The following is a 26107-nucleotide window of genomic DNA, read 5'->3' as shown; positions in this document are numbered from 1 at the left end:
AATCAGGTACTAATCCTTTAGGCACCCTGATCTTTCTGGCTTCTCCTCCATTCCATCCTCAAAGTACAAATTAAAAAGGTGAACTATTACAACTTAAATATTTTTCAGAACTCTGATTATTTTTCTGACCCCCATTTCTCCCTCAGCAGGATAGAAATGATGCTCATTGAGGCTGCAGCAAACCCAACCCTTTTACCATGATAAAAAAAAATAGAGATCTGAAGGGAGAAGATAAAGGGGTAAATAATTAATTGTGCTCCTGAATGATCGAGAATTTTAATCCTTTACCTGCAGCTGGGCTGTGTTCTGCTGATATGGGGAGGAGAATAAGATTCAGTTTAGGCAGTCCCCAAGCCTCCCAAATGTCCTGCCAAGTCCTGCCTGAGTTTTGTCCTCTAGGTCTGTGTCCCTGTGCTGGCATGGACAGGGTTTGGCCTGGATGAAAAAATGACCCTTCTAGGTATTTTTTTTTTCCTGATGTGACATACTCATGTATGAAACAGAGAATGTTTGGAAATACTGAAAGTCTTCAAAAATATTTTATTCTGGTATCTGCATAACTCTAAGTCTGTGTGGTAAGGTTATTGCTGTGAACAGCTGATGAAACAGCATTCAGTGGCCAGGTATTTTAAAGTGGCCCTGATCTTGTTTGGTTGTGATAAAGGGGATAAATAGATATATATGCACGTATTCACATTTCCTAAGAGCCAAAATCACATGTGACAGAGATAGAAACAATAAAACCTGAAACTGAAGAATGAAAGGGAAGGATAAAGCCTTGTGGTTTAATAGAAAAGGAAATATATGAGAGAATCTTTCATCTCTGCCCATGTTTGCTGCAAAGTAATAAGATACATTGGCTCTGAATGGAGAAGATAAGACACTGGGATAAAAATCCAGTTTTGGTACAACAACCATGGGAGGTAAATGATTGCCTTGTTTTTTATTGCTACAGTTACAGATATATAGTGGAAAGATGTAGCTACAGGGAAAAATTCAACAAACCCACAGGATGGGCTGCAAATGCTTGGGGTCTGCTTTAAAGGGGTGAATGCTTGAGACACTTTCCCTTTTGTGAAAGTATCAGAATAACAGTGCTTGAATGCCTTCAAACTGTGGTGATAGCTCCCAGAGCTGAGGCTGTTGGGAGGCCAAGTAGCAGCACCAGGCAATTTGTGGCAGACCTGAAGTGGTGTAAAATCACAGACTGAAGTGGGCTCACAAGGTGACCACCTCCTCTGCCACCACAGAGCCCCACCCTCCCCACTCAGACCAATATTGGGAATTTCATGGTTTCTTTATCCCCATTTTACAGCTATCAAGATAGAAATCAACCCAGAGTGGCTTTTTTTTTTCAGAGTGTATTGCTGAGTTTCTAAATTTCCATGAGGTTTCTTAAACAAGCAGGCTGATTTTACAGCATGCTGAGCAGCTGCTGAAGCCAAAAACAAGTTCATCTGGAGACACAGCTGGGTCACTGCTGTGGAAAGGGCTTGGGATGAAAAGCTCTGTGTGAAACAGTCTGTTGTGAAGTTGCCTTGACTCCACAGACTCCCAGAGGCTTAAGCAAGTCTAAAGATGCAGGTACTAGGCAGCACAAGTTGGCTTTTTGGAGATCATACACTGCAAATCTGAACTCTGAAAGAAGTCCAGACTTCTTCATGTTTTTTTGTTGTTTTTTTTTTTTTTGTTCTAGATGACCTCTGCTCCCTGGGCATGAGTTTCTATTTGTCTGTGTTTCTTATTTGGCTTATTTGGCTTCTGGAAGAAGAGGTGGGGACATGCAGGTGATGTTCTGTCTCCTGGCCACCCTCTGGGCTGGTTTTTGCTCTCTGTGACTGAGGGGACATCACACAGAAACGCCCAATCCAGCTCTTGAAGCACCAGGAAGGTTCAGACTTGCAGCTGGACATTTTGGCTTTGATCCTTTTTTTGGTAGCAGGTCAGACCAAACTTGGGTCGAGATTTCCATGCTCACTGCAGCCCGGTTTGGGGGATGTCTGGATCCTGAGGCAATGTCCATCTATCCTGTTCATTCAAGCTGACAGAGAACAGGTTTAGATTGGGTGTTAGGAAGAAATTGTTCCCTGTGAGGGTGCTGAGCCCCTGGCACAGGTGCCCAGAGCAGCTGGGGCTGCCCCTGGATCCCTGGCAGTGCCCAAGGCCAGGCTGGACAGGGCTGGGAGCAGCCTGGGACAGTGGAAGGTGTCCCTGCCATGGCAGGGGTGGCACTGGATGAGTTTAAGGTCCCTTCCAGCCCAAGCCATGATCCTATGATTAATTCCCACCCCACGTTGCCAGGTGCCTCACCTGTGCTGCCCACCACACCTAGAGCTCAGAGGTACCTGGATGTAGAGTTTTCTATTTATCCCCCTGGACAGTGGCTCTTTGCAGCCCAAAGCAGATGTGTTTGGGATGCAGATTGTACTGCATTCCCATAGTGAAATATGATGCTGTATTTCTTTCTTTATATTATACCTATCTAAGACCATAATACTTTATGTAGCAGTGAGAGCAGCTTCACAGGTTCTTTACTAGAGGAGGAATCCCAGTGTTATGGGGAAAATACAGCATATTTTTCAAAAATAGTGGGTTTTTCTAAAGAGAAAATCTCTCTAGAGCCTGTTTCACCCAACTTTCACTGGAGCTTTTAATGACCTGGCCTCTCCATCTGCCCTGAATGGGACTGTCCACTTGCCTGTAAGCACTCTCAATTTGGTCCATATTAAAACCATAAAATCAGAATCACAGAATGGTTTGGGTTGGAAGGGGTCTTAGAGATCCTCTCATTCCAACCCCCTGCCATGGCCAGGGACACCTTCCACTAGACCAGGCTGCTCCAAGTTCCATCCAAACTGGCCTTGAAAATCAACAATATGGATTGAAACAGCATTTCTGCTGTAGCTTGAGGAAAAGCTTTCAAAGCTTTTCAAAGCTGCTGAGATAAAAACAGACTTTCTGGGCTTGAATGCAGTGATAATTCCTAGAAATTACCCTCACAGGACCGAGGTATTATTCTGTGATAGGAAAGGTAGGAGGGACTCTGGTAGAAGATATCAGGAGGTTTCAGCAGACAAATGTCCATGCCACCCATCCCCTCACCACAGGCCACTGCTGACCCTGGCTCTGGTGGTCTGGGAGGGCACTTGGAGAAAGATGAGGCAGCTGTGACCTGCACAAGGGATGGAAAAGCAAGGGCTGTTAGTTTAGCAGTTGAGTTAATCTTGGACATGATAAAAAGTGGGTCTGCATCACGCTGATTTCATGGTAGTAAGGAATTGCCAATGTGCTGTTGAGGAGCAGGACCAGGGAGTCAACAAATAGCAACAGATTTCCTCATTTATTCAACGTCCAAATTTCCAGCATTTCAATTCCAAAGCACTAAAGCTGGAGGTTTTTTTTTCATGTGAAGTGATTGTTTCCATGGCATCAAAATATTTCATTCTAATTTCTGAGTTTTTTTCAAAACCTTTCATTTCAAAAGTTGGTTCTTTTGAAGTTCCAGCTCAAAAAAAAAAAAAAAAGCTCTGCCTACCACTCCAATCTTATCAGATTGCTGCTTTTGTAAAACAAAGTTTTGTGGGGTTGACAAACATGTTTGAATTTAACAGCTTCTTTTGGTTTGAGATTTCTTTAGTGAAAAATATTCCCATGGATTCTATTTGAGACCTGCTGTTATATGACTCAAAAAATAAAAAAAATCCAACAAAAAATGTCATGAAGCAGAATGTGTTTTATTCACCCTGAGATAAGTTGCAAGTGTAACAATGCCTGTGAGAAACAGGGAACTGGAGGGAAATTTTCAAGCACTTCAGTGTGCCAAGAAAACCATACATTCATCAAGGATTTCTGCTACAGCTCGAGCTTTTATAAGGTTGAGATATTTCAAGAGTTCTCAATAAAACCTGGAACCAAAAGAAATCACGTTTTCAATCTGGATATGAGGTGAAGACCAGGTTTATAGAGAGTTTAACAGAAATTTCTGATCTGGGGCTGCCTTGGGGAGTATATCTGATCCAGCCAAGCTTTCTTGTGATTTGTGCACCGAAGGCCTCAAAAAGGACTTTTAAATCCCTTAAAATACTATTTCTTGCTGATATATTTAGAGAGCTAAGAAAGAAAAAAATTAATTTAAAGAATGGTCTAGTGGAAGATCCCTGCTCATGGCTGGGGGTTGGAAAAAGATGATTTTAAGGTCCTTCCTGACCCAAAGCATTCCCTGATTCTGTGATTAAGGAGGTAGAACTGGCTGGGGCTTGAAATTTTACAACTTGCACTCAAGAGTCAGAGCAGGGGTAGACAAGTTATGGAAATACTGCCTGGTACATCATCAGGGGATACTGCAGATCCTGGTTTTCAGTGGGAAATTATTAAACGTGTGAGGATCTGCCTGCCAGCAAACTTGGATTAGGAGCATCAGTGTTATAGACATGCTCACACAATCATAAATCAGATTCTCCTTCCTTCAAAGACTTGGCACTGAGTATCCTGGCAGTACACAAAAAATCCAAATTGTGTGGAAATACACATCTGTATTACATACACCTGAATGTATGCTTCTGGATAGCATGGATAGCTGATAGTTTTGTAAAAATTTAAATATGTGTCCATTTAATGGTTTTGCAAAAGAATTTTGTGAATTTGGGAAACATCTTTTTCACATGAGGAAGATTGGACACCATCTTAACCAGGTTGGAGATTCCATAGCGTCCTGTCTCACCTGTAGGCAGAAATAAATACACGGCTTCTCATTCCTTCCCACAGTCTCCTTGTCTTCAAAAAAGACTTTTTATTTTTAGAAATAACTCTGCCAAAAGTTTCATCAGGGAAACAGGAAAGTGCAGAGGTTTTGTTTGCATGGAGAATTGCAGAGGGAAGGAGAAATGGAGCTGAGGAGTAGGCACCATGAGATGCATCACTGGAAAAAGTTCTGGCTGGGTCTGCAGGAATTTAATGCCAGCTCAGGATGCAGGGAGCTGGGATTTGCTGCTGCTGATTTGAGTTCATTGGTTTTCATATCTAAACAGGTTTCTAAGTGAGGTTCACCTGGGCTACAGCTACTCCCAGAGGAATGGGTGAACATCAATGGTAAATGGAGATTATTTTTAGCCAAATTCTGGAGTCCTGATATACCTCAGTTTTCACTTCCTCAGCACATTTTATTCAATTTTATTAGGTCATTTAGCAAATAATTTTAATTTTCTGCTTAGATCTGAATTTCTGAAAGTAATGTACTGTTGTACAGTTAATGAGTCTGCTAATAAGCTCCAAGAAAATGTGATTTGCGAATCATTCCAGGACATAACTGTCACTCAGACCCTATGCCAATTAGCATAACCATTAGCAGCTATCCCTAAGAGGTCCTTGAAATTTAAATTAGCTTTCCTAAGATCCTTTTTACCAGGGAGGTTGCAGCCTCTACCTCACTTGGAAAATGCAGCCTGGTGAAAAGCAATAATTCATGAAAGGCAAAGCAGATCTTTAGAGGCAAATGCCCACCTGGGTTCTGGGCAGCAGCATCTCTGCAAGGCCCTCAGGGTGATGCTGAGAGGTGCCATGGCTGAGTGACCACTTGAGCAGCCAAGAGAGGATACAGCAGCAAAATGGGCAGATTTTTACTGCAAAAATGCATCAGCGTGAGGGGGTGTTTGGGGAGCAATATTTCACCAACAAGGTCTAGACTAAATCCTTCTGAGCTTGTGGCTTGGTGGATTTAGCTTTGTTGGGGAAAGCCAAAATGCTGCATGGAGGCTGTGGAGGTTGTGGGCAGCCTTGGAAAGCTCTCAGGTGCTGCAGGGACCAGGGCTCCTCTGATGAGGCAAATTTCAGCTGGCTGCAATTCCCACTGGAAATTGTCCTGAATGCTTCACTTCACAGGCCCCCCAGCTCAAAAGAAAGCACTTTCCTCAACACTTGGCTTTTATTTTACTCTTTCTCTCAGCTCATTGTTCTTTGTGCTCCCAGGACTGATTCCATCATGTGGTTTAGGAAGACCTAAATCTTCAAGGATTTGTTTAGGATAAGAACCTCACAGAGATCTTGCCATGCCATGAAAGAGATGTCTTATGACAGGTGAAGGTTTATTTAGGATATCCACCAGGCAGACACAGCACTTCAGTTCAAATACAGGAGCTTCAGACTCAGGAGGAGCCTGCTGTGGCTTGGGGCTATAAAACAACAACAAAAAAAAAGGTTGTATTAGAGGCAACTTTAAATACTAAGCAGAGGTTTTGGCTTAATCTCTCTCATTTTAATCCTGCTTTATCTCATTTAATAAAGGAGAAATCCCAACACTTGCAGCTGATTTTTGCCAGCTGCAGTGGGGTGGTCCATCAGGGCCCTCTATAGCCAGAGACAGCTCATGGGGTGATGGCCTTGTCCCTTTCCTCCCCTGCAGCCTGCCACAGTGCAGGGAACAGCTTTGGGTGCAGGATGTGGAGCCCAGAGCTGCACATTTCCCCCTTTGCCTGCATGTATGTGTAGACCTGTGAATCACTGCTGCATCCATGTGAAAATCCTTTGATGGTTTGACAAATTTGGATTTGGAACCTCAGGAAAACAGCACAGGAAGGTGCTTGAGGCTGGGGGACAGAGCCTGGCAGTGAGGTCAAGGAGTTCCTCCTCCTGAACTCCAAAGCATTAGACTGACTCTATCCCTCTTTTAACTGAGCTAGTGAACATGAAACACAGGATTAAATGAAGCAATAAAGTTGTTGAAGATCTGAAGCTGATGTGAGTCATCCAGGAGAGATTAAGGCAGTCAGACAGATGAACAAAGCAGGTAACACGCTAAGGTAAAAGAGGGGATCAAGTTTGTCAAGATCAAGGAGCTGTCTCAGAAAGTGGTGCAATGAATTAATGGCACAGCAAAAGTGAGAGCAGGGCTTAGCAGAGTCCCTGGGCAGCCTGTGAAGGGCTGTTTTCTCCAGAGGGATTCCCCAGCCTCACTTGCACCTCCAGCTGGAGCAGCCAGGGGCTGATTTCCCCAAACCCCCCCTGCCAATGGCTTGCACAGTCACTTGTTTTCCTATTTTCTCTGTTTTAATGCGACATTGAGGACTGCAAGGACTGGGGGAAGGAGGAATGAAGAGGCAATGTCATGCAAAACCAACTGATTAGGATGATTATTAATAGTAGCACCAAGCAGCAGCTGGGACCTGACTGATTGGAGATGGCTGTGAGGTCCAGAGGGCCCCAGAGCACTTTCCAAGGTCTGTTGGTGCCTTTCTGATGGAGCCTGACCAGGTTTGCACAGCTGGGTCCTGGGAGCCCATGCCACGTCCAGCCAAGGCTCTGCTGGGCAGGATCCTTGCTGAGCCCTCAGAAAGCAGCTGTGTCTCAAAGAATGTGATAGCTCAGGCTTGGCTAAACTCATTAAAAACCAGGGCTCCTTATTTAATATGGAGACACACAGAAATTCTTGTTTTCACTGGCAAGCCTAGGAAGGGTTGGGTCTCAAGCCATTCCCAGCTCAGGTTTAATACAAAACTGGAGTTTCCTTGGCTGTGCTGGCTGTTGATGGATGATCATTTGCCATATTTTTTTCTCCTGATAGGAAAATCCAGGAGTGTATAAATCATATTTCCACACAGGAGACCAGGTACAGATTTTTTGGTATTTGCCCTTAATTGCCTCCTCAGTTTTTGTTAGACAAGAAAGGATATTAACAGGATTGCACAATGGCCAATTAGTCTTAAAGGTCTTTAGTTTCATTACTTATCTGGAATAATTTGTAATCTTCCTTTGACAAAGGCAGGAGCTCTTTTTGATAATAACATTAAATCAGGCTGCTGGAGCACATAGCAATTAACATATACAAGGGATGTTAGACCAAACAGAAATTCAATTTAACAGATCTCACAGCTAAAACCATATCCCAATTACATTCATATCCTTCTGCTTCTCTGTCTTACCCTCTTATCCCCATCTTCAGAGGTCTCAGCATGAATTTATCGTGTTTCCTCATGTTCTTGCTCCTATTCAGCCTGCTCAGCACCCACCATTTATTTTCCACAATGTTCTTTGATCTCTTAATTCTTTGCTGATCCCTCATGATGCTGCTGGCTGCAGGGACAGGGCACTGGGAGGGTTGGTGGCTTTTCTGCCACCTGAGCAGAAAAGGAAATACTGAAGTGGAGACACTTAGGGTACCAACTCAAGCCCTTCCCTGTGTTATGACTGATCAGATATTGGGCACTTGCCCCCTGCCAGCTTCTTGCTCTGTTTTAAACCATTAGAAAGGCAAATGGATACCTGTAAAAGGGTTTTTTGAAAGATACATTATATCACTGCCCTTGCTATAATGAAAATAGGAATAATTCTTTTTTGCCTTTGACCACTGGCAAAGATTTGAGAGAGAAAAGCGTTAAGTAGGACAAAGAAAGCAAGCAGGAGTTGAATGCCCCCCTAAATAAAGCCAGTTGTATCCCCTAACAGGAAGTAAGATCCTCATTAATGAGTTATTAATGTTATTGTTAATTATGTTGTTATTACTTTAAAAAGTAGAGGTTGAAATCAGCTCCTAAGGAGCTGAGCAGCTTAAGTGAACCTGCAGAGAAAGCAGATTCTTATTATAATACTTTCCTCTCTGTGCTATCTCTGTTTCTTCCCAGCCTTCTCTAGGTTTATCAAGGTAAATCTTCTCTGTTATCTGAGGACAGTGTTTTAAGTGGAGCTTTTTCCTCTGTACAGTGTGAAGATTATATCAGTTTTTTATATAGTTGGACTTTTTTATATAGGACAACCCAAATGTTGTCCTGACCCTCCTCAGTGCAGAGACAGCCACAGCAGCATCATGGAGCCAAGGATGAGGCAGCTCAGCAGCCAGAGGAGCAGGAGGGATTTCAGTCTGTCCTGATCTCCCTGTCACTCCCACAAATCTGTAATGGACACAGCAGTGATATCACTTCTGGCATTCTATTTTCTTTCCTTCTGTGGGATTTTTAAAAAAATAGTTCACAAACCAGGAAGATTTCTTAACAGCACTTACAATCATAAAAATACAGAATATCCTGAGCTGGAAGGAACTCACAAAGATCACCCAGCCCAGCTCCTGGCCCTGCACAGAAACCCCAACAACCCCACCCTGGGCATCCCTGGGAATGGTGTTCAAACCCTCCTGGAGCTCTGGCAGCCTCGGGGCCGTGCCCATTCCCTGGGCAGCCTGGGCAGTGCCAGCACCCTCTGGGGAAGAGCCTTTCCCTGGGATCCAGCCTGAGCCTCCTCTGGCATCCAGCTTGACCTTCCCCTGGTAAAGCTCCAGCCATGCCCTGGCTCCTGTAGCTGCTCACAGAGACCAGAGGTCAGTGCCTGCCTCACCTCTCATGTGAGTGTCCCTGCTTAGAATTCAGTGTCACCCTGATTGAAATCAGCTCTCAAATGCCTCTGCAGTGCTGGAAGTGTCAAACAAGTTTGTCAAAAAGTGGCCAGCTGCCTGCACACAAAGCATTCACCTGGATCTGGGTTCTGGTACCTTTTTACCTGCTAAGAACTGTCTCTTTCTATAGGCAATGCAGGCAGTAAAACCTGCCACTTTCACATAATCAAACAGGCAGAAGGATGTGGAGCCAAAGAATCTCTGTTACATAGCAGGTTGTGCTGTTTGTTGGTTATTGTGCAGCTGTAAAAACTAAAACCAATTGAAACATGTCTGAGTGCCAGAGAGCTGGCAGGGCTCCTCTAGCTGCAGGGAAACGAGGATTTGGTCTGAGTCTGTGTGGATTGGGCTGGGCTTTTTGTCTGCATCATCTGCTCACCTGTAGCAACACAGCAGCATTTCCTCCCTTTGCCAACCTCCCTTAGGCTTCTCCAGCCCAGCTGTGGATTTCCTGTGGCAGGGACACCTCTGCTAATGCCTCTGTCTGGAGCAGAGCTTCAGTGATGGGGGCAGATGCCTGCTTTGGGTCCTGCATCTCACAGGCTGCTCTGAACAGCCCAAGATGTATAGGAGGGCCAGACCAGGCTGTCCAGGTGGGAATATCCTTGGACATGTTCTTCCAAGGCTCCTCTCCCCATGATGCATGTCCCTGCTCTGTGTCCCCATCTGCAGCAAATTCCATCCCCATGTCTGGTGCAGGTTTCTGGAGAATGGGTTGGTGAAAATAAAAGAAAGGCTCCATGAAAGTGCTCCCAGAGAGGAGCTGATCAATGAGTTTAACCCTCATGAAACACTAAAAAGCACGAGGCTGCACATATTGACTGCAGGGAAAGCTCTGGTCAATAGTCACACAGACACTGCACACACAACACACAGAGCTGTAGGAATCAGCTTTCATCAGTGCCACACAAAAATCACAAACCTGTTCATTATATACTGTGCCTCATAGGATTTATTGTCACCTGGTCCACGTCCTGTGCTGAGGGTTGACCTGGGAGTCATGAATCCACAACTTCCATTTCTACCTCTTCCACAGTGACAAGGTGGACTGATTTCCATCCAAGTGATTTAAATGAGCCACCGGGGAGCTGTGATTTAAATCATTGATGTTTGCTTTTTACATTGGCAGGAGAGGCAGCTTTAATGATGTATGGTCCTACTGCTGCAGCTAAAATCTAAATTCCGGGAATATTCCCTCCAGATAATCTCCAAAGTTCCTGCTTTTGCCTCTGGCTGGCGAGCTGCACACAAGGGAGAGAATTCTTGGCTCGGCTGGGCAGTTTGGAGCTGCTGTGCTTGTATTGGCAGCCTGGAATAGGCAGCTCAGAGGGAAGGTGCCAAATGGGGTTGTATTAAGCACCTCTTGGCTGCTGCTGAGCACAGGATTAGGAGAGAGAATGCTCTGGAGAGTAGGGAAGTGTGGGAAGGAGTTTGGCAGCACTGCGGGAGCAGACAGGTGTGTGTGTCTGAGCTGTGGCTGCCCTGCAGCAGGATTGGAAGGGGGCAGGAATTGGTTGGAATGCTCATACAGCCAGGACAGGGCAGTGTGAGCCATCAGCAGCCCAGGAATTTGAGGTTTCCAATGTGGATATTAAGGTATTAAAAAAAAAAATTCAAATCTGGATGGATGGATGGTGAATTCCTAGTTGCAGTTATATTCTGCACCCCCAGGGACTCTGAGCAATCTGGGCTTGTGGAAACTGTCCCTGTCCTTTGCTGGGGGTTGGAGTGAATGGACTTTAAATGTCCCTTCCAACAAAGCCATACTCTGATTCTACGACTCTTTACTATTAATGAAAAGATTTTTATACTATTATTTAAAATAATACCTTTTCTGGAAAACCTGGGAACTTCTGGATACATGATTAGTGAACAGATGGTTTCTATTCAAGATGGCCTTTCCTTTTTTGTCCTAAATAAAATAATGTTCTATAACTAGACAAAGTGATTTAAGTATTTCGTTTAACCTTACATTAACCAGTCCTTCATTTTCACATTTTGCAACTAAAAAAGGGGGAATGCCATGCTTCTTTACCAGTGGGGAATCACATGGATGGGAAGATGGACTTCAGGATGTGAAAAGGCAGAGTTTTACTTGTGAGTCTTATTCATTAAACAAAAGTTCATCAAAGCACTGGGTGTAAAAGATAATGGATGAGGACAATATTGCTAGTCAACTTTTAGTGTGTTTTTAAAGAGGGATTTTTTTCTCTCACCCTCAATTTATACTCTTGGATTTAACAGACATAACTTTTTGACTTTCTGCATCGCCCTGTCACTGCTACAGTGGCTGAAGAAGCTGAAATCACAAAAAAAAACCCAGTCCTTTAGTTCTTGCAAAACTGACCATGAGTTTATGGATCTCTGTGAGCATCAGCTCTGGGTGAGCCAGGTTAGTTGGTTTGACCTTCTCTTATCTGCAATTACCAGCATGTGGCATCCAGATAGAGCACCTTTAGTTTTAGGTGTGTAATATGTTATAATAAATTAATGCAGTGAACATTGAATCATGAAATCTAAATAGACTGTTGTTTATAGAGCAAAAAGTATCTATGGTTTGCTTTATCTATCTATCTATGTATATATATATATTTATTTCTGTATATTTATATATATATTTATATGTATGCTTGTCCTTTCAAAAAGTTCCTTTTTCCTGTTGATTTTATCCATCCTGGTGTGTATTTGCTGGCATCTCTTCCTCTTTCATGTTTTCTTTTCTCCATGCACAAAGTGGGGAAAGGACTTACCATATGTGTATAACCCAGTGGGATTCCCTAGCTCTAAACCTGCAATTAACCCCAAGCACTGTTATTTCTTTGTTGCAGAAGGCACTTTTCACACCTTGCATGGTGGAAGCAGCACGACGCTCTCACCATCCCCTTTCCATTGTGTGCAGCATGCCCTGCCCTTCCAGAGCATGCAGAGATGATTAACACCCCCTGACACAGCAGCAGTTCCCTGCCATGGCTTCCTGAGGTATTTTGTGAGCGCCACAAGCTCCAGAAAAGGCAGGAGATCATCCTCTCTAAGGCAGGAGGGCTCCAAGCCTGCCTCAGCTGTGTGGGTGCATGGAGCTGGGAGGGCGTGTGGTGCTGCGTGTTTCAAGGCCAAGCACTCAGAGATGATGATGCCTCGGGTTTTAACTTTTATATTTTTCAGATTCTATTCTGCTTTACTGTGTCTAGGCTTCATATGAGGGGATGGTGAGCTCTCTGCACAGAGCAGGGAGACAAAACAATTCCTTCTCTAGCTGGGGACCAAGGACAAATGATCCAAATCTCAGGCCCAAGAACAAAAACAACGTGGACCAAAGAGAGAAAACAAGAAGGATGGGACTTCATAACCTAAAACTGTAATTAAGTCCAAGATGCAAATGGAGCAGAACTGATCAAAGTGGGAGACCCGGTGCCCGGCCGTGCATTTTGTGACCATTTTGGTTCATCTTGGGTGCAGCCCTGGCTGGGCTCTTGTGCTGCCCAAGGTGGATCCATGGAGGCCTCTTAATAACCCCTACTTTATTCTTTAGCTCTGTCTAGTTTCTGTTCTAGGTCAGCCTGCACAAGGCATCAGTGAGGAGAGCTCTGCCCTTCCATCTCCTGGCTGCTGTGGCCATGGCCATGGTGTGTCCTGTGACAGATGTGTGGGTTACAGCACATTCCCCTTGTCACCTGCAGCAGAGGGCTGAGGAGCAGGAGCTCTTTTCCCACCATGGCTGGGGTGATGCAGACAGTGCTGCAACCATCAGAGCTGATGCTCCTGCACAGGTGTCCTCTCCTCCCCAGCTGCCTGCCCTCCTCCTCCTCTCTCCTTCATACACACACTCATCTAAGGGAGGAGAAAGCAGGAAAATATTAATAATTGCATTATGAGTTCCAAAGCCAGGCAGCTTGGCTGGTCTTTTTATCACTGATATGATAAGGTGGTGAGCAGAGAAGATACCATCAGAAGTTGCTTTCATCTGTGCAGATAGCGAATAAGCTAGATATGTATCTTAGACATGAAAAGGATCCTCCTCTTCTGAAAGTCCTAATCTCTCTGGTTCACATGAATATTTTGAAAGTTGCTAACACCCCCTGCCCCTCCTCTGCACAGGGCTGTGAGTGTGGAGGAGCTTCAAAGGGCTCTGCTCCTCCCTTCTTGTGTGTCTGATGGAGCCTGGGCAGGCACCAGGGCTCATTTACACCCCTACCTGTGAGGAGAAAACAGAGCTATTAAAGGACATCTATTTCAACCACTGTGACCAAAGGCAACAGGAGCACTTTGGCCTCTGTGGCTCTTTTCACGTGGGAGTCTCAAAGTGCTTTGGCATCACTAATTTGAAGCAGAAACCTCAGTAATTAACATTTCTGTCTGGGATGGAGGGATGTGTTCTGCAAGTCAGCGATGATATGAGCAGTGCTGATTTACCACCAGATGAGGGATAATCACAGCAGAGTAGGCTGTGATAATTTGCTTCTAAAATCTCTTTTGGCTTTGGTGATAATTTTTTTTAAATCTCTTTTTGGTTCTATTTGACAGAGAGAGGGATCTGCAGCAGAACTTTACACCACAGGGTTCCTTAACCCAGAAGGGAATCTCAAGCATAGTCCTGAAACATTTGTGCCCAATTCCTTTCTCTTCCTAAAGTTACATGGATGTGGAGAAAAGGGCTGGTGTCTAAGTGGAGATTGGAATTTGTCCCCTGTGTAATCTGTAGTGTCATCAGTGTTTGACTGAACTCAGAGAAGTTTGATGCCAGACCTAGAACCAAGGAAAGATTTGTGGGCTCTGCATAGGAAAACAGGATTTCACAGAAACCATTGACTCAGAAACATTTCTGGGGAGGAAAGGCAGGGCTGACGCACTGTTGATGGTGGCCAGTGCCCTCTGGGTAGCACTGCCCTCAGCAGGAGCTGGTGATGATGGGTCTCATGCTCCTTCCCTCTGCAGTCTCAGCAGGAGGAGATTGGGAACAAGATACTTCTTCACCTGGAAACAGCTCTTTTAATTTTGACTCATTTGCCATATCCTTTGTTGTCAGCGCCCAAAACACAAACAAGCTGAACTCCCAGCTCCTCTGGGAGAGGAGAAACCTCTGGACCAGGAGGGCTGGATGGTGTTGCAAGGCCTCCTCAGAGCTGTCCCTTGGGAAGCCAGAGCTGAGTGAGGAGTGCAGTTGTGCAGAGCTCAGCTGGCAGAGCCCTGCCGGTGCTGCTCCTCATCCCAATCCTCTGCTTCCATTGCTAGACCCAGCAGAGCCTGACAAGTCCCCAGAATACAGCAGGCCAATAATGAAGAATGCTGTGCAGCAGAAAAGCACCCGTAATGAGGGACTTAATTTGGAACATATCATTTGTCTGGTAATTTGGAGGCACATCTCAAAACAGTGCATAAGAATGGAGTTTGCTGCACCAGCTGAAGTCACCCCAAATGTGCTTTATTTGTTGCAAATCCCTTTTTAAATCTAAGCCTTCAGAACCTGGAACCAAAAAATGACATAAAAGAATGAATGTTCACAACACGTATTTTGGACTTGGTTCAAACACAATATTAGAAAGCTGAATTAATTGTGTTTGTATCAAACCCAAATATATTTTATAAAACAATGAAGCCTCTTAAATGGCTAACTGCTGCCCAGAATGTATTTTCCCTGAACCAAACTAGATAACAGCATATCCCTCTTAAATTGGTCAGGAGAACTGGCTGCCAAATGACAATTCTCTGCCCCATATTTATTCACCATCTGTGACTTCCACATCAATTTTCTCATTTTAAAAATCAAAACTTGAGTTTTTTCATCCCCCTTCTCTCTCTTTTCCCCTCTCTGCCAGAGTTGCAGGGTAAATCCACTGGCTGAAAATGAGGTCATGTTTTAGTTCCTGCAGCAGAAATGGTTTCTGCATAATGGAGCGTGGCCCTTCCTCTGCAGCTCTGTTGTCTTTGGTGTGTGCAGAAGTTTATACCAAATGGTTATTGATGGGTAAAAACTGGGAGGAGTTCCCTTGAGACCTGTTTTTCCCCAAGGAAATGGTGAAGAACGTGAGAGGGAAAGGGGAGAATCAGAATCAAGCTCACCCATTTGTGGAAAATTTACCAGCCTAAAAGTCTACATTTCCTTGAGAAATGCTGGTTGATGGAGGAAGAAACCATCTTCTAAAAAGGAGAATTAGGGAAATTAGTCTGTGATTCTAGTGAATCAACATCATGATGTTTTTTCCACTTCTGTTCTTTAAAAATTTAAAAATGATGAGTAAAGAGCATTCATGGTGCCATGTAAAAATTTTCTTACTACATCTCCATGCTCCTCATCCTCCTGCCCCAAGCAAGGAGCTGTCACAGACATCTTTTATGAAAAATCCTTTCCTTTGGATTTTTCCTCCTGCAAAGCTGAGAGGCCTCAGGAACAAAATGTAACCAATGGTTATCTGCTGCTGTGGAATGCAACAGGTGCATCTGGGATTGGTCCATGTTGGTTGTTTCTAATTAATCGCCAATCACAGTCAGCTGGCTCGGACAGAGGGTCTGAGACACAAACCTTTGTTATCATTCTTTCCTTTTCTATTCTTAGCCAGCTTTCTGATGAAATCCTTTCTTCTATTCTTTTAGTATAGTTTTAATGTAATATATATCATAAAATAATAAATCAGCCTTCTGAAACATGGAGTCAGATCCTCATCTCTTCCCTCATCTTAAGGCCATTGTGAACACGGTCACAGGGAGCAGGCAAGACCTCTCTTGGAGTCTGAGGAGTGTGGCACTGACTGAATAAAGCTCTTTCTGAATATCTCATAACCCAAGAAACATGGGCTCAGTCCAAGGTGTGGTAGCTGAGTTTATGGCAACATTTTCAGCTTCCTGCAGAGTGGGATGAGCCAGTGGCAACCACACCACTGCTGAGAGATCAAGGACTCAAACATGGTGCTGAATTTTTGGGGTGATTCTTGCTCTGCATCTCACCTATGTAGCCAACAGAGTACACAGGGTATGAAGGAGTATAAAAACAATAAAATTTTCAAAAGGAATTTGTCTTGTTCTTCCACCTGCAGTTTTTGCATCCCTCCCTTTGTAGCACCACACACCTGTTACTATAGTAACATTGGGGCATTTTAACCCTGAGCTGGTGCTGGCCACTCTCAGAGAGAAATCAATCCACTACAACAAAGCCAGGGCTCCTGCAGCTGACAGAAGACAGCTGCTATCACGCTTGGCTTAGAGGTCTGGAATTGTAAATAACACCCAGGTACATTGAAATTCTGAGCAGAATTTATGATTGAGCTGTGGATAAATACCTTCTCACACAATTACACATTACTGGAGGCTGATGCCTTGCAGTTCCAGAGGGTGGATCAGTTAAACACTCCTTACATTTGTTTGTCTGAGCTGGAAAGCAGGGTTGCTTAGCACAGGTTTTCCCTGAGCTTCATCCAGTGTTTAGTTGGACACAGACTGGTTTTGAGGTGAGCAGATAACTGCCTGTATCCCTCTGAACAGCTTACATGCAATGCAGCCCTGAAACTTAGGCTCAGGTTTTATGAACCTTTCTAAACTGCTCCATGAGACTGATTTAAATGTAAGCATTTTTGGACAAACTCCAAGAACTGATGTGTTTTGCTTTGGGTTTGTGTATACTTCTGATAGCTCTAAATCAGAAACCTACCTAAGTGTTTTTTACTGCAGACATGATGTGGAAACTCCACAAGAAAAAGCTGCATTTTGCCATTTCTGGTACTTTTTGGGAAAAATCAGCAGAACCATTTTTCTTTAGAGATATTTGGATACTCCCACTCCTTCCCCTGCAATGGCTATTTTAGCTGTGGATACAAAGAGTTCATCTTTTGGATTAAAGGCTCATTGAGTTGTCCTATTCTCTTCACCCCATTTTACACAGCTATTCTGCAGATGGCAAGAGAGAGATGTCATCTGGAGGCAGCAGCTGGAGGGATGGAGATGAGGGAAGGTGGGTGTGGGGTGCTGCTTCCCTGCCTGAGCAGGGATCCAGGCAAATGAAAGGTGCAGTGAAAGGAGATGCAGGAAAAAGGAAACGCTCTCCCAGGTAATTTACTTGAAAGAATAAAATTACACGAGGAATGATTGACAAATTAGTAGCACTTTGCACCTTGTTTTAATGGGATCCAGTCTTAGGGAGGAGAAATATGTTAAGTTTCAAATTGCCCACTTCACCAGTTGCTGCCCTCTCTAGAATCCAAATTAAGGTAGGCATTTGGTACTAAATCTTAAGGAAACAAATTGCTTTCTATGCTACACTGCATTCTTAAAACAGCATTATTTGAAAGTCCAGCTGAGCAAGTTAATTTAAGCAGTGAGCCGTGCCATGACAGTTCAGCACTTGTTATTGAGGCCAGTTACTTCCATGAGTACAAATCACACTGCCAGGTGAACTTAAGCTAAAGCTGACCTTGGGCTCTAACTCAAAGCCATCTGATATCCATGAGAGACTTTCAATTGACTTAATGGCTCCTGGAGTAGATCCTGGGTGACATCAGCAATCAGTGGTGGCCTCGCTTGATTTACTGGCCCCGTTGACCCACGCTCACAGGGATGGAGGAGCAATTTCCCAAAGCCCTCCTTCCCCCTACTCACCCTGACAAGAGCTGTCTTGTGCCAGCTCCAGCTCCATCCTACAGCTGGGTTTCTGCCTCTGCCCCAAGGGAACCTCCTGGGGAAAATGTGACGTCTCTGCCAGCTGCACCCTCATTATATATTTACATATATATAGATATAAATGTGTTGGCCCCAGTGCCAGAGCTTGTGAGGCAGAGGGAAGATCTAAAGCCAGGCTTTAAACCACTCCTCAAGCTGGGCTGCTCCTCAGCCTGTCTTTGAAGCCCTCTCCCATGGCCTCGGCCCTTGCAGGCCTGCTGGCAATACCATGTGTCCATTTCATTGAATGTAAGTGATCTCAAAGTGCCAGTGCAACATCCCAATTTAGTAATGAGACTTATTGAAGCTTTATGAGCTGCCTTGGCTTGCAACACAATTAAATTCCAGGAAATAGAAAATATTCCAGTGAGGCTGGTGGGTTTGTAATGCTATTTGAGGCTTAATGCATAATAAAACTGTGCCATTTAAGGTTTAATATCATACACAGCAGCCCTAAATGACCAGTAAAAACATTATGCAAATTTTTAAGGAAATTATTGCCTCCTGTAAATGACAATTTATCAATGGCTTGTAAAGCAAGGGCTTTTCTTCTGGTTATGAACCAAAGAAAATACAGAAATGAGCAGGCATAAATGGATGCTATGAACAGGAGGTCAACAGAAAGATGTGCAGTAGGAATTGTGCCTTCCTATCAGCCAGGGCAGGAATGTAATGCATTATTAATTTTCTGTACTAACACACCACATTCAGCCTCCACCACCAAAATAAAACAAAACTTACATTGGATTAAAAAGAATTAGATTAGGGCACAATGCCTGTAATTCACTTTTTGTTTTCTTCTTCTCTTTTCCACTTCTTGTGTTTGTTAAACATTTCTATGCTTCTATTTGTTAAGCATAAGGGTAAACCCCACCACATTTTTAATGTCAGAACACCTCTTGCACTAGCAAGAATCTGAATCATGAGGAGGAAAAATGCAAGATTCTCAAAGTGCCCAGGATTCCATGGGCTTGCATTGCCCACTGCAGCCTGCCCTAGGAGCCCTGGGAGCAGGGATAAAACCATCCCACAGAGCCACACAATGACTCCCAGCCTTGCCTTTATCTGGGCAGTGTGGGTAGAGAGACAATCCCATCACATGCAAGTGCTTCACATTATAATGGGTTTTGAAAAATGTTTTGACTGTTATGGAGCCCTTTTCACAGTCTTGCCATCAATTCAGCGTGAGGAGATATTTTATTTTAAATGTGCTACGAAGACACAGAGGCATTTGCATTGTTAATTTCTCAGATGTCAAACAAATACCATTATTGCAAAATGAATGCAGCCACCCAGCTGAGAAACAGATCCATTCACAGCAACTAAGTGAAACTTAAAAAATGAATGAGTTCTGCTGATTGCAAGTATCATCAGAAATTAATAATGCTCTAGGAATTTTTCACACAAAAGAGAATGAAAGCATTGTGACTGTTTGTTTCCACTTGTCTAGCTTCCCCCCTCTCCGAGGTGCAAGGGCTCAGCCTTGGCTTCAGCTTTAAAGGTGCTGGACAGCAGCAGTGGCTTTGTTGCCAGTCTGGGGAATTGATCTTTCCAGTGACATATGATGTGACCCTCAAGTCTTGGCAGTTGAGGCACCTTTGTGTCCCCTGCCCAGCTGGACTCCAGAGCAAGGCCTTTGTCTGCTGTCATTTTCTCCTTTGTGCCAGACCCTTCCCATTTTCCCAGCTGTGAAAATCCTGATCCCTCTCCTTCAGAATGATTCTTCCTTTTTATTTCCTCTCCCACTGCGCCCCTCCTTCAGCAGGTGATGCAGACCCTGTTGTTTCCTGCCCTCCTCTTCCCATTCCTGGCTTTTCCTTCCCTGTCAGCTCCATGGCCTTGGCATTCTTTATGTCTTTGTGCTGGTAATAACAACTTCAGCTCTTGGAAAATTAGTGGAGATGAACTTGTTGTGTGACAAATTACACATAAACAGCTCCAAAAAGCCATCTGAAGTATTTGTCTGTGTCTGTATATTCATCTGTTAGATGAATCACTTGAGTTCTAAAAACTGTGGAAGAGAAAAATCTAATGGAAATGATAATATGATTACTGCCCATAATTCTCACCAATCAAGCATATCAGTTACACACAAATAGGTTGTCTGGATGTTTGTGGGGTTTTTATTTTATTATTAAAATCTGATTAAGCAGCTGATTGCAGGCCCTTATGTACCTTTTCACACAATTTATCCTTGAAGTGAGAAGCAACAGCTATATATTTATTTTATTCTATGTTATGGTTGTGCAGCAGTCAAGCCTCACAGGGCTGAAGGCTCTGTGCCCTTCTCTGCATCATCTTGTTTCAAATATTGAGAGAACACAAGAGACATATTTATTTACAGATGCACTTACTGAGGAGCTAATACTGGTCTCCATGTCAACCTGTATTTTACTTATTTATTTGGCCTTTATTTGAAAACCCTTCCTTTGTGTGCTGAGCAGACACAGCTAAAGAATTAGCATCTCTTTTGTACATTAGCAGGAATATCAAAGCACGGGGCTGAAACACAGTGATCACCTTGCAGAAAGAGTGACAAGATTCAGGCTCAATGTCTTTTATCAGGGAATCATAGAATACCCAACAACTGGTATTTAAAAAACCTTCAGGTATGAAGACAAAAGCCGACTCTAATGAGAAGCTACTGCAAGGAGATTGGATATTAATTGTTAAGAAGGTTATAAATCCTGAAGTTGATGGGTTGCACACAAAGGAGAAGTGCATAAGGAGGTATTTACTCTGGGTATTAATTTTTAAGCTGAAAGAATTTATTGCAAAACAACTCAGCTACTCTTACAAACTCCAGTGCTCTGAACAAATTGAGTTCCAGCTTTGGCCTCCTTGCTCCCCAGTAGTGCTGTGCTACCTGGAGCAGGCTCTAGCAAGCCAGCAAAGAAATAACAGGGTTTGTTTGTCTTTGAATCATGGAATCATTTAGGTTGGAAAGAGGCTTTGAGAACATCAAGTCCAAAATTCCCTGTACTGCCAAGGCCAGCACAAAACCATGTCCCCAAGGGCCACATCTACATGTTTTTATATCCCTCCAGGGATGAACTGAGTGCAGCCATTACCTTTCTCTGGACAGGTTTTTGGCTTGCTGAGAAGCAGGCTTGATATTTAAGTTAAAAATTACATTCCCTGACAATAGATCTTTGGGGTCCTCAAAGGAAAAGCAAAATATTCTCATTAAATATAGAGTAATTCATATCAGCTCAACTACCAACACTACTCCAGTTGTGTGATTCAGTAAATATATTTAGCCAAGACAATCAGGTGTAGCTGATTCAATACACTATTTATCCACCTGCTTTTCAGAACAGTTTATTGGAGAAGAAATGGAGCCAAGAGAGCAATGGATCCAGCCATGCACATCTCAGCCAGGACATCTGCTCAGTGCTCATCTGTTCTTGATTTCAGTAGGGTCAGGTTGGGAGCTCCTGGGACTCCTCCAGGTTTGTTATTTCAAAACCAACATCTTTTCATTTGGTTATTGTGCCATAAAGTTGCTGGTTTCCCCCTGCCAAGAGCTGCTGGTAATGAGGTGGAGGCTGTACCAGCACACACTCATTAAATGTGGAGTGGTGCTTTCCTGACCTGGCCACCAGAACCTGGGTACTGCACACCTTGTTCGTGTGCCATGGCACTAACAGAGCATTTTGGAACTGCTCCATTTGCGAGTGAAATCCAGATTTGAAAGCCAGTCTCCAAAAGGTATCTGCTCATTTAATTCATTTGTGGTAATAGCCTCAAATGAGAGGCATTCATTTCCTCTTAATGTAACTATATCATGAAATTCTATTGTGAATGAAGCACTTGTAGGAAATCTTAATTATTTTTTAAAGCTTTACTTCCTTTCAGACAGGCAGATTTAGAAGATACATTTGGTCTTGTACAAATGAGCCCTTACTGCAGCTCTGAGCAGACTTTCCCAAGGGGTGTTAGACTCAAAAAATTCCACAGACTTTCTGGGAAAATAACAACTAAAGACAAAACTTCCACTAAGTTTTGTGTATCCCACTGATTTTTAGTAGCTGAAAAATGGATAGAATACATTATATTCACATAATATTCTTTTTTTTTTTTCTTTATTAAAAACCCAGCATTTTTTCCCTCCAGCTGTAACAGCTGCAATTCAATGTTTGCTAATGCCCAGCACCACTCAAGTGACAGCAGAGCTTGACAGCAACTGGGAGCCACAATGGCATTGCTGCTTCACAGAGGGGACTACAGAAATCCCTACATCATTTTTGGGGAGAGAAGACCACAAAGAGTCTGTACCACTGTTGTTGTACAGGCATTATTTTGGTGTGTGAAAGCATCAGACATTTGCTCCCAGCCCAGATCCATTAATGCTTTGCTCAGCAGGCCAGGTTTTTATGTGTAAGTTGAATATTTGCATTGCAATTCAAGACAGACATTTCTGCTACTCACTTCTAGACCTGAAACAGGGAGGAAAGGCAGGATCCTGGGTTTGCACTTGGGACCAAAGTGGTGCTGGGGACCCCTCTGAGAGCAGAGTCTTCCTCACCCATGCTCTGGGAAGTGCATTAGCTGCTTTTTCCAGACACTGGGGGTGAGTGCTAAACCTCTCTAAGCACTGTTCCCAGTGGAAAGTGGTTTTCCTTCATCTTCTCCAGCTGCCCACCAGGTGCCATTAGCACTGAAGGCACTGTCAGTACTGAACAGCACCCAGGGCTGGAGCAAGGACAGTCCAGGAGAGTGTCTGCTTTCATCTTTCTGTCTCTTTTTTGTCTTTCTGTCTGTCTTTGCCTTCCTGCCCCTTTGGAGGTCCTTGCTGCCAGAGGGTTTGCTGTGTGTGTTTGATGGATATAGGTACACCTAGCAAAGGGAAAGGGGAGGGAGAGGGGCTGGGAAGGAGACAGAGCATTTTCAGCTTGGATTTCAGTGGTACAAAGGCACAGCCATGTGTTTATAATCCAGAGGATCTTTTTGTTTATTTATTTTAAAAGTGCTTGCAAGATTAATTGTACCCTGGAAAAATCAATAGTAACTCATCACAGGCAAAATCTTCTGGAACACAAAATCCCACTGAAGGGCACAAAGCAAAATTATGGCAGTCTGCAGCAGGGCTAATGAGCCTGTGATTAAAACTGAGGACTAGCTGTGACACTGCACCTCTCCTAGAAGCCTCCCAAGAAAAATGGCCCATTGGAGTCCTAGGTCCTGAAAATAATTTAGCCATCATTAAAAAAGAAATAATTTTGATAGCATTAAAAGGAAGAATTAGGCAGCTTAGAATTCTAAACACAATTTGAGAACCAAGGCCCTTAATCTCTCCCTGCCTCAGTTTCTCTGCTCCAAAGCTGTGACATTTCCTTTCTCGCCTGTTGGATTTCTTTGTTTTCTCAGATTATGACCTGGGGAAGGGCAGCTTTGGCTGTCTGAACACACAGGAGACTCCCACTCCTGCCAAGCACCTCAAGCTGCTGCTCTTAAACAGAAATACCTCGTGAAGAAGTTTGGGCTGAAATATGCTTGAGAGAGAGGCAAAAAGAAAGCAAAGCAAGAAACAGATTTCCAGGAGGGAATTTGTCAAATGAGTCCCTTAAATCTCATCAGGAAAAGCACACTGTGAAGGATGGCCTTGAACTGTTGGGGGATGAAGTCATTTTACAACATATTTTGAGCAGCACTCCTTAGGTGTTCAGATTGCTGGTAGGTTGTAGGAACTGGTGAGATGATCTCTATTCCAGGAAGTCAGCTGAAAAGAAACAGCACAATTTATTCCCACTGGATGCCCTCATAATTTCTGTGAATGCAAAACGAAGACAGAAACAAGGTTGCAGAGCATTTCTGGCACCATACATTGGCAAGGTCTGATTTGGAAGGAATGAAAACTGCATGTGTTGAAAGTTATTCTAATAATATTTATCAGAAGGAAAGGCCTCACAGAGGCAGCTGCCAGGGCTGAATCAGAATGTGAAAACATTCTGCTGCCTCTCATCTACATCAGATCTCAAAGATTTGGCAAGAAATTTCAACCAGGACAATTACCTATATGGCTATTTGTTAAGAGTTGTCTCAAGCACAGCACTCAGAGAAATTGAACTGTCAGAAGCTAATACAGGAATAATAAGAGGACATTACATCTCCATTGGACACTAGAGATGAATAGCATGTAAGTCTGAATGGGGAAAAAATAAATTGAATATGTATTTGGCTTTAGTTTTTGTTAAAGGACTATAACATGAATAATGAATATTTTAAGGAGAGAGGACTGGGCCTTCAATTTCTTTCAATAATGTTAGTGTTGTATATACTGGTTTGAATAAAATACATTTCATAAAACACCTACACACAGCTCTGCAATACATTATGGATGGCTCCTCTTGAGAAATCTTACACCGCTTTCAATTTTGACACAGTGATACAGTAATAATGGAAAATTCAGGCATAATATTCAGGCTGCATCTTTTCTCCCCTCTCTATTATTTTGTGCCACACTGGGTGAGCACAGATATGCTTTCCCCGTGCTTCCCAAGGCAGCCCATGTGATGCTGTGGTGCTGCCAGGAGAAGGGATCTGCTGCCCTGGAAGGTTGTGTCCTGTGCCTTGTGGGCTGAGCATGGAGGCTGGAGCAGGGGTTTCCACCCAAAGGATCCCAGAGGAATTGAGGAGCTGCATGGAAAAGAGCTGCCAAGGCTGGAGGAGCTGCCACCAACACACAGACACAGGCTGTGCCTGATTAGGATCAATCCATGGTTCCCAAGAGCTGCCCCTGGGAAGTGATGGAGGAACCTGAGTGCCTGGGCAAGGCCTGAAGGAGCTCTGCACCTGTGGGGAAAAGCAGCACAAAGACATCAAAGAGCTGCACACAGTGTTTGAAGGAGGTTTCCCGTGGTGTTACTGCTGGTGCAAGATTGTCTGGAGATCATGTGGGCCAAGAAAACTCCTGCTTGTTTTCTTATGTGAGCAAAAGGCAGCAGGAAACTTCCTGGTGTCCCTGCCTGGTCTGCCACTGCTGCCAGCCTCTTACAGAACCTTTACAGAGCCCCAGGCTGCAGGAAGGAGCCGGGGACATGGTCAGGAACTGCTTACCTGGCCCCACACAGGTTCCCTGGCCAGCTGGGGTGGGTGCTGAGGCTCCCAGTGAGGCTGCAGACAGGTCACTGTCAGAACCCAGCACACCCCTCTGGCTGCCCTGGAGGGCTCCAGACCCCGGCAGGGGGCTCAGAGACCTTGGCATGCAGTCACAAACACCTGTGCCTTTGATTCTAGCCCATGGAAACAATTCCCAACTTTGTGTGAAGGTCTACAAGGCACAGGAGTTTGAGTAGAATAATAAATTTGTCACAGGGTGAAAAAGTAGAATTTTGGGGATTTTGAATGGGGGTTCAAGAGGCAAGATGGAGGAATCTGGGCATGTCCTGTCCTTCTTCTTCTTCTTCTTGTCCTCCATCTTCTGCTGGGATGGTGGCACTTTTGGATTGGTTTAGAGTAGAGACAGACTGTCTAACATAGGTGACAGGTATTGGAAAATTATTGTAAATAAAGCACAGGCAGTTCATAGTATAAAAAGCCAACACCACCCCAAGGGCAGGGACTGTGCCACAACCTGACCTGCTGGACAGATCTCAGCAGCTCAGAGAAAGAATGTGATAGATAAGAAAATAAACAACCTTGAAAAGCAGAGCTGAGGAATCTCGACTTCCTCTTTGGTCATGGGGCTGGGGAAAAAGAGACTTTTTAATACCTTGGGAGCCATTCCAGCAACACAAAATCTGAGAGTCACCCTTCCCTGTGACCCCTGCACAGCCTGCTGCATCCTGCCAAAAGGCTGGGAAAGTAAAATAAACCCAGGGTGCAAGTGAGGTGTTCACCTGCTTGGCCAAAAGCACTCTCAGAGCCTCTCCTTTCCAGGGACCTTGCCTCGAGCCCTCTCCCTGTGCAGCCCTCTGGATAAATCTTCTGGATTGATTTCCTGTTTGAGCTCTTATCTGCTGTGGGGGTGGGCTCTTGTGTTAACAGCAGGGCAGATGCTTTTGGCTTCCTGCACAGCCTAATTTCTAGGCAAATTATGAGGGGAATTTTGAAATGCTGTGGTAAACAATCAGGCTTTTGAACTAA

This window comes from Molothrus ater, chromosome 17, assembly GCF_012460135.2.
Source record: "Molothrus ater isolate BHLD 08-10-18 breed brown headed cowbird chromosome 17, BPBGC_Mater_1.1, whole genome shotgun sequence".
Taxonomy (NCBI): Eukaryota; Metazoa; Chordata; class Aves; order Passeriformes; family Icteridae; genus Molothrus; species Molothrus ater.
Note: the sequence above shows the minus strand (reverse complement) of the source record.